Source organism: Chaetura pelagica, unplaced genomic scaffold (genome assembly GCF_000747805.2).
Source record: "Chaetura pelagica isolate M959 unplaced genomic scaffold, ChaPel_1.0 scaffold116, whole genome shotgun sequence".
Taxonomy (NCBI): domain Eukaryota; kingdom Metazoa; phylum Chordata; class Aves; order Apodiformes; family Apodidae; genus Chaetura; species Chaetura pelagica.
This window is the reverse complement of record NW_009953655.1, coordinates 2,808,001-2,815,794: the sequence shown is the minus strand read 5'-3', so window position 1 is coordinate 2,815,794 and position 7,794 is coordinate 2,808,001.

Below are 7,794 nucleotides of genomic sequence, written 5' to 3'. Positions count from 1 at the left end.
GGGGGGGAAGTATATTGTAAGGGGATGAGGCTGCAGAACGCAAATAAACCTGCCATGATTGTGGGTATATTAAAAAACTCTAAAACAGATGGATATATTATTTTAAGGTCATGCTGGACTGGACTTTGAGTAACCTGATCTAGGGAGAGACGTCCCTGCCCATGGTAGGGAGACTGGTCTAGATGATCTTTAAATGTCTCTTCCAACCCAAACCTTCCTATGATTCTATGCTTAACAGATGGCACAAAATCTTAGAAAGCTGAAAATCCAAAAAAAGGAATATTTTCCTTTTATGCACAAAAAATAACAAGCTGCCCAGCCATTCAAAGAAAACTCTGTACTCTCATCCGTCTCCATGGAATGGCAAAGATTAATCTATAACTCACAATGATAAATTTAGTTTTGTCAAGTAGGCTGAAGTACATGTGGGGAGCAGGCCCACAAACATGTCACATTGAAGGGAGATTTCCTTTTGTTGAGAAAACAGCAAGCACAGTCATGCAAGATGCAGACAGAAGTGGGGAGCTGAAGTTAACACAGCCACAAAATAAAGTGGTAAGGTAAGAAAGTAGGCTGTGTAGGAGAAAGAAAAAGAAGGGCTAGTTTAGCTGGAAAACTGGAGGAAAGAGCCATTTTCTTAAACCTTTCAAGTCCTCAGATGAGATTGGTATAATTGTGTTGGACAAGAATGCTTTCCATTTGGAGGTGAACAACAATTTATTTTTTTTTAAACCCTCTCAAAAATGTCAATAATGATACACAGGTTTCTGAGAAAACAACAGATATCCTGACGTTGAAGGTCTAGAACTGATGCACGAACTACAAAGTGTTGTTCAAGGGATGTAAACATCAACGTGACACATCACAAGGAATGGGATGTCATCATGCAACTTTGTCATATAGAGTATTCTCTAGGAATGCCCCATTTACCATTACTTCTGTAGATTACTGGTTTTAGAAGTTTAAACTTCAGCAAATCAAGAAAAACAGGATTTTCACTGTTATGCTGGGACTCAGAACTGTCAGAAAGCTGTAAGCACGTCTGTCTGGTAGGTGAATCTGCCAGCCAAACCAGATGAACACTTCTTCCAAAAGTCAGCACAGCCTGAGTGAGAGTTGGACAGGTGCTTACACAATTTTGATAGTTTGAAACAGTGCTTATGCTTAAAGCAGGATAAAATTACTTACAGTGCAGGGAAATTTTCAAGGTAAGGAGGAAAAGAAATCATGGAAGATATTTTAGTAGGTGCTTGGAGACGTGCACGGGACATTATGGCAGCTGAGAGAAAAGGAAAGAGGTGTCTGTCAAATCTGCTCTTCCTTTTCTTACCTTGTCTCTGCTCCTTTCATATACTACTCTAGTCTCTTACCCATCTTCTTCTGTAATTACTCATTCTCTTTTTCTGTGTTTCTCAGTTCTTTGTGCCTCATTTGATATCCTTTGTTCTCTCAGCCCTTGGTATTCTCTCTCAATAAAACGATCAGCTGCAGGGTGTGAATGCTGACCCCTGGCTTGGGCCCTCAGCTGCCTCAGTGCAGTTTAGCAACCCTACAAAGAAAGTTGCTTGTGCACCTCTGCACCACCTTATCCCTCTGCCACAATACTATTGTTCTCTAGAAAGATGGCTGGAGCAAACACCTTGGCTCCCCACCCCCTTGTAGTTGATAGTCTGGCACACTATGCCAGAATGGATCATGGAGTGCTTTGTGAAGGGTGACATGGAGTGTCACTGAACGACCACACGCTTGCCCCATCTGCCAGAATCAGCATCAGCTCAGCTGGCTTTCTGCTCCTGACACACCTCGACCCAAGCAGTGCAGGCTGTAAACAAAGATGTAGATGGATGTGAAACAAAGAGAGGCTCCTGGCTTTGAAAGTCAGGTAACCCGAGGACTTCAAATATGCGTGGAAATCTCTCAAAATGCAGCAGATATAGTCAAAGGCCCAGGCTCCCCAGGATCAGTCAATAAATCAGTACAGGTACTGGGACTGTGCTGAATCAGTGTTTATCAGCTGTTTGAGGACAGTAAGACACATTTCTGTTTTTAAAAAGCAATGTTACAGGCAGGGGAGGGCTGGGAGAAAAATCTGACCCATCCATCCTCCTGGGCTCAAAAGGCCCTCACTAGAGGTTCTCTACCTTTTCCACACTGAGGCCCATTTTTGCCTTTTCTAGGACTTTCTACTTATTTTTAGGAATATGGAAAATAAAATACAGTAACCACCAGTTTATTCCTCTCCACTGCTTCGGAATGAGGAGTCTGCAATATGGAGGATTGCCCTGTCCCAGGATTGTGGGCACCCTGAAGCACCATCCTCCATTATTTTAAATGCTATGTCTGAATCTGTGATAATGCAAAACTACTTCTTATCTCCACATCTCAAAGAAGGAATGAAAAGAACAAGGCAGAGCTCTCAGTTGCATAAATACTTTTCTCTTGCCAATGAATCTTCTCTGGGCAAGCCTCCTGCATTTTTATCCCAGAGAGGAGCATCCTCTCCTGAGACCAGGCATCTAACTTAGTTTACCACTACATTCGGAAAATTGCATCAGGAGGCAGAAAAAAGAGATTATGTGAGAGTTAAAAGATCCATTTTTTTCTAAGTATATATTCCTGCAATGTCTATGCTAATGATGTACTTGTGCTATGCTAATTTTGCTAATATGAGCAGCCAGTTCTCAAGAGTTACTGTCTAATCTAACATGACCCTGAATCACTACAGGGCAATGGGTCCACATCAAGGGCATGTGGTTGTCATTGGGGAGATTTTTTAAGAAGCAATTTGAAATGAATAATTCTCAAGATTAAAAAAACCCAAAACTTCGAGTGGATTTATGTCAACTTTACAGTATAGTTGAGGTAAAGAAAGGTCTTCAAGTAACACTAGATGAAGTATCCTTTTGACAGAGGTACCAGGGCTCTCTAAGGTATACATGGCAGATCAATGTGGCTACAATGTGCTGGGTTGTTAAAGATGAATAACAACTTCTACTGTGATCCTCACTTAACCTCTTCAATTGCTGTTTTTTCCATGCACTGTCCTGGGACAGAAGTTAATTTAAGGAAAGCACTTTAAACAGAATTGATGCACTGGTGTGAGAATAAAAAAACCCCTCCCATTCCTCATTGGTTCCAGTGGGTTTTTTGAGCCTCAAACACTCCTACTCAGCTCAGCTGTTTTTTTGTATTTCAACTTGGCTGGTCTTGAGTCAAAAACAAAGAACATCTGTTCAGCAATTTTAAAGCTAGAAGTACTTGACATTTTTCCCTTGATGTGCACAATTTGATTCACTGCCCCGTTGTATTGATGTTACTGGAGGGGCTTTGTGTGTGATTCAGAGGACAGATTAGCAATGCAGGACACCCAAGATGGCAAGTGGGAAGCCAGCATGGGGCAGGGCCAGGAGCCACAGCTTCTTTCGAGAGGCATTTGTGAGTGGCAGCAATTGTCAGCTCCTGGCTCAAATGGAATTCTGAGCTCAGCAAGAGCTGCTGCCTTCCAGAGAGGAAAAGTACGTCCCCTTAACTGCAGGACCTTGTTTCTTTGAGAGGCAGGATCACCTGGCTACAGCCAGGTTTTTGCAGGAATACATACCCTCTTTTTGAGGAGAGAAAAATTAAACACTTCCGAACCAGCAGCGTAGCCCTCTTTACCCTGAGCCTCAGGAGTGCTCATTTTATCACCTCATTATTATCACTTGGACCTGCAGAGCTGCTTTTCTGCTCCAGGCTTGCTGGGGGGAAAAAAACCCAACAAGCTTAGAATATATATATTCAGAAATTTAAAAACTCTGAAAGTGAGGAAAAGATTTGCTGTTTTACTATCAATTGTTTAATTAGTTGGACTGTTTCTACTTAGTCAAGTATTTTCTTTATTGTAGAAAGTGTCAGATGTATTTTTTTAAAGGCTGCAATTAAACACAGTCAGGAATCATTAGGTTATTCAAAAGCCTGATGCTTCCCATTAACTAACAGCAACTACCAAAACAAGGGTTTTTTTAATGGGCTAGGCCTAGTTCTACAAGTAAAAGTATCTTGGAGGGAAAAGGCACGCACTAGACTTAGAGATCCCATCTTCATGCTATAGATCAGTGTGCTTGACAATTAGTTCTTTCCAAGCTGGAGTTGAAAATTGTCTCTTTCCAAACACCAAAACTAACAGAGGATTAAATTGTCACCTGTTGTATAAAAATGGGCTTTGAAGATTGATTAAGCCCATGAGTCATCTTTCCTCCTGAGATCAGCCATTTAAATCTGTTGCAGGTTGCAGAGACTGGATATTGCAGTGCGGGATGTTTCTGAATCAGTGAATTCTGGCTTTCTATCTTCTAACCAGTGTTAAATTGCAAATGTCATGGGAGAAAAAGAGAAGCATATAAAGGTAGCAGAAATGGTAACTCTCCAGAATAAAGAAAATACAGTCTCAAGACCCTGTCTCATCTGAGACAGACAAATGTTAAAAAATACCTTTGTTGCACCAGCAAAAAAAGGTGTAAGAAAATGTTTGGGTGCTGTTCATGTCACAACACACTATGTTGGCATTTCCATTTGACACGCAGACTTGACAGTTTTGAGCGTAACTGTGAACTACAGATGTTTTTAAAATAAGGGATAGAGGAAAACAGACTCCCATTCAACATAGAACCTGAGCTGAATTCAAGGTCTAAAAAAGTATGAAATTGCCAAGTCATACAGACAATTTTCCAGCTGCACTAACACTGAGGGAGGGGTTCAGAACCTGCTGAGGTGCTCTCTGTCCTTTATCTTTCAAACTGGTTTTGAAATCTCTGATAAGAAATATTTCCTTTGTTTTTATAGACCAGCTGTTCAACAGGAGGTGGGAAATGAAGGGAGCAACTGACAAGCAGCTTTGAATTACACTCAAAGTGGCATGGCTGAGTTATCATAGAATACTAGAGTGGTTTGGATTGGAAGGGACCTTTAAGATGATCTAGTTCCAACACCCCTGCATGGCAGGGACACCTCCCACTAGACCAGGTTACTCAGAGCTCCATCCAACGTGGCCTTGAACATTTCCAGGAAGGCAGCAACCACAACCTCCCTGAACAACCTATTTCAGTGTCTCACCACCCTCACACTAAACAATTTCTTCTAATGTCTAACCTAAATCTCCCCTCTTGCAGCTTAAAACCATTACCCCTCATTCTCTGCACTACAAGCCCTTGTAAAAAGCCCCTCCCCAGCTTTCCTGTAGCCCTATCAGGTACTGGAAGGCCACTATAAGGTCTCCCTGGAGCGTTCTCCAGGCTGAACAACCCCAACTCTCTAAGCCTATCTTCATAGCAGAGGTGCTGCAGCCCTCTCATCATCTTTGCACCCCTTCTCTGTACTTGTCCAAGAGCTCCATGTGCTTTCCGTGTTGAGGGCTCCAGAACTGGAGGTGGGGTCTCATGAGTGCAGAGTAGAAGGGCAGAATCACCTCTGTGACCTGCTGGCCACGCTTCTTTGATGCAGCCCAGGACTCTGTTGGCTTTCTGGGCTGCAAGTGTACATTGCTGACTTATGTTGAGCTTTTCATTGACCAACATGCCCAGGCCTTTCTCCAGGCTACTCTCAATCCATTCTCCACCCAGTCTGTATTTGTGCTTGGGATTGCCCTGACCCATTTGCAGGGCCTTGTACTTGGCCTTGTTGAACTTCACAAGGTTGGCATTAGCCCACCTCTAAAGCCTGTCAAGGTCCCTCTGGATGGCATCCTTTTCCTCCAGTGTGTCAGCCATACCACACAGCTTGGTGTTATCAGCAAACTTGCTGAGGGTGCACTCAATCCCCCTGTCCATGTCACTGACAAAGATGTTAAACAGCACCGCTCCCAGTACTGACCCTTGAGGAACACCACTGGTCACTGGTCTCCATCTGGACATCGAGCTGTTGAGCACTACTCTCTGAGTGTGACCATCCAGCCAATTCCTTATCCACCGAGTGTCCATCCATCAATGCCATACCCTTTCAATTTTGAGACCAGGTCGCCATGCAGGAGAGTGTTGAATGCCTTGCACAAGTCCAGGTAGATGACATCAGTTGCTCTTTCTTTGTCCACTGACACTGTGACCCCATCACAAAAGGCCACCAAATTTGTCAGGCATGATTTGCCCTTACAGACAATTTTCCAGCTGCACTAACACTGAGGGAGGGGTTCAGAACCTGCTGAGGTGCTCTCTGTCCTTTATCTTTCAAACTGGTTTTGAAATCTCTGATAAGAAATATTTCCTTTGTTTTTATAGACCAGCTGTTCAACAGGAGGTGGGAAATGAAGGGAGCAACTGACAAGCAGCTTTGAATTACACTCAAAGTGGCATGGCTGAGTTATCATAGAATACTAGAGTGGTTTGGATTGGAAGGGACCTTTAAGATGATCTAGTTCCAACACCCCTGCATGGCAGGGACACCTCCCACTAGACCAGGTTACTCAGAGCTCCATCCAACGTGGCCTTGAACATTTCCAGGAAGGCAGCAACCACAACCTCCCTGAACAACCTATTTCAGTGTCTCACCACCCTCACACTAAACAATTTCTTCTAATGTCTAACCTAAATCTCCCCTCTTGCAGCTTAAAACCATTACCCCTCATTCTCTGCACTACAAGCCCTTGTAAAAAGCCCCTCCCCAGCTTTCCTGTAGCCCTATCAGGTACTGGAAGGCCACTATAAGGTCTCCCTGGAGCGTTCTCCAGGCTGAACAACCCCAACTCTCTAAGCCTATCTTCATAGCAGAGGTGCTGCAGCCCTCTCATCATCTTTGCACCCCTTCTCTGTACTTGTCCAAGAGCTCCATGTGCTTTCCGTGTTGAGGGCTCCAGAACTGGAGGTGGGGTCTCATGAGTGCAGAGTAGAAGGGCAGAATCACCTCTGTGACCTGCTGGCCACGCTTCTTTGATGCAGCCCAGGACTCTGTTGGCTTTCTGGGCTGCAAGTGTACATTGCTGACTTATGTTGAGCTTTTCATTGACCAACATGCCCAGGCCTTTCTCCAGGCTACTCTCAATCCATTCTCCACCCAGTCTGTATTTGTGCTTGGGATTGCCCTGACCCATTTGCAGGGCCTTGTACTTGGCCTTGTTGAACTTCACAAGGTTGGCATTAGCCCACCTCTCAAGCCTGTCAAGGTCCCTCTGGATGGCATCCTTTTCCTCCAGTGTGTCAGCCATACCACACAGCTTGGTGTTATCAGCAAACTTGCTGAGGGTGCACTCAATCCCCCTGTCCATGTCACTGACAAAGATGTTAAACAGCACCGCTCCCAGTACTGACCCTTGAGGAACACCACTGGTCACTGGTCTCCATCTGGACATCGAGCTGTTGAGCACTACTCTCTGAGTGTGACCATCCAGCCAATTCCTTATCCACTGAGTGTCCATCCATCAATGCCATACCCTTTCAATTTTGAGACCAGGTCGCCATGCAGGAGAGTGTTGAATGCCTTGCACAAGTCCAGGTAGATGACATCAGTTGCTCTTTCTTTGTCCACTGACACTGTGACCCCATCACAAAAGGCCACCAAATTTGTCAGGCATGATTTGCCCTTAGTGAAGTCTTGTTGGTTGCCACCAACTGCCTCTACATTTTCCATGTGCCTTATCAGAGTCCTTAGGAGGATTTATTAACTCACATAGTATTAACTCATTCCTTGGCTGACAGCATGCGAAATATAAGATGCTTCACAGAGGATCTTCCCATCTGTGCATTTCCAAGCACGAAGAAATCAGTGATGATCCCTTTTTGCTGCCTCTCCTATGCCAGACATTAAAATAAGTGGGGCTGGAAAGGGGCA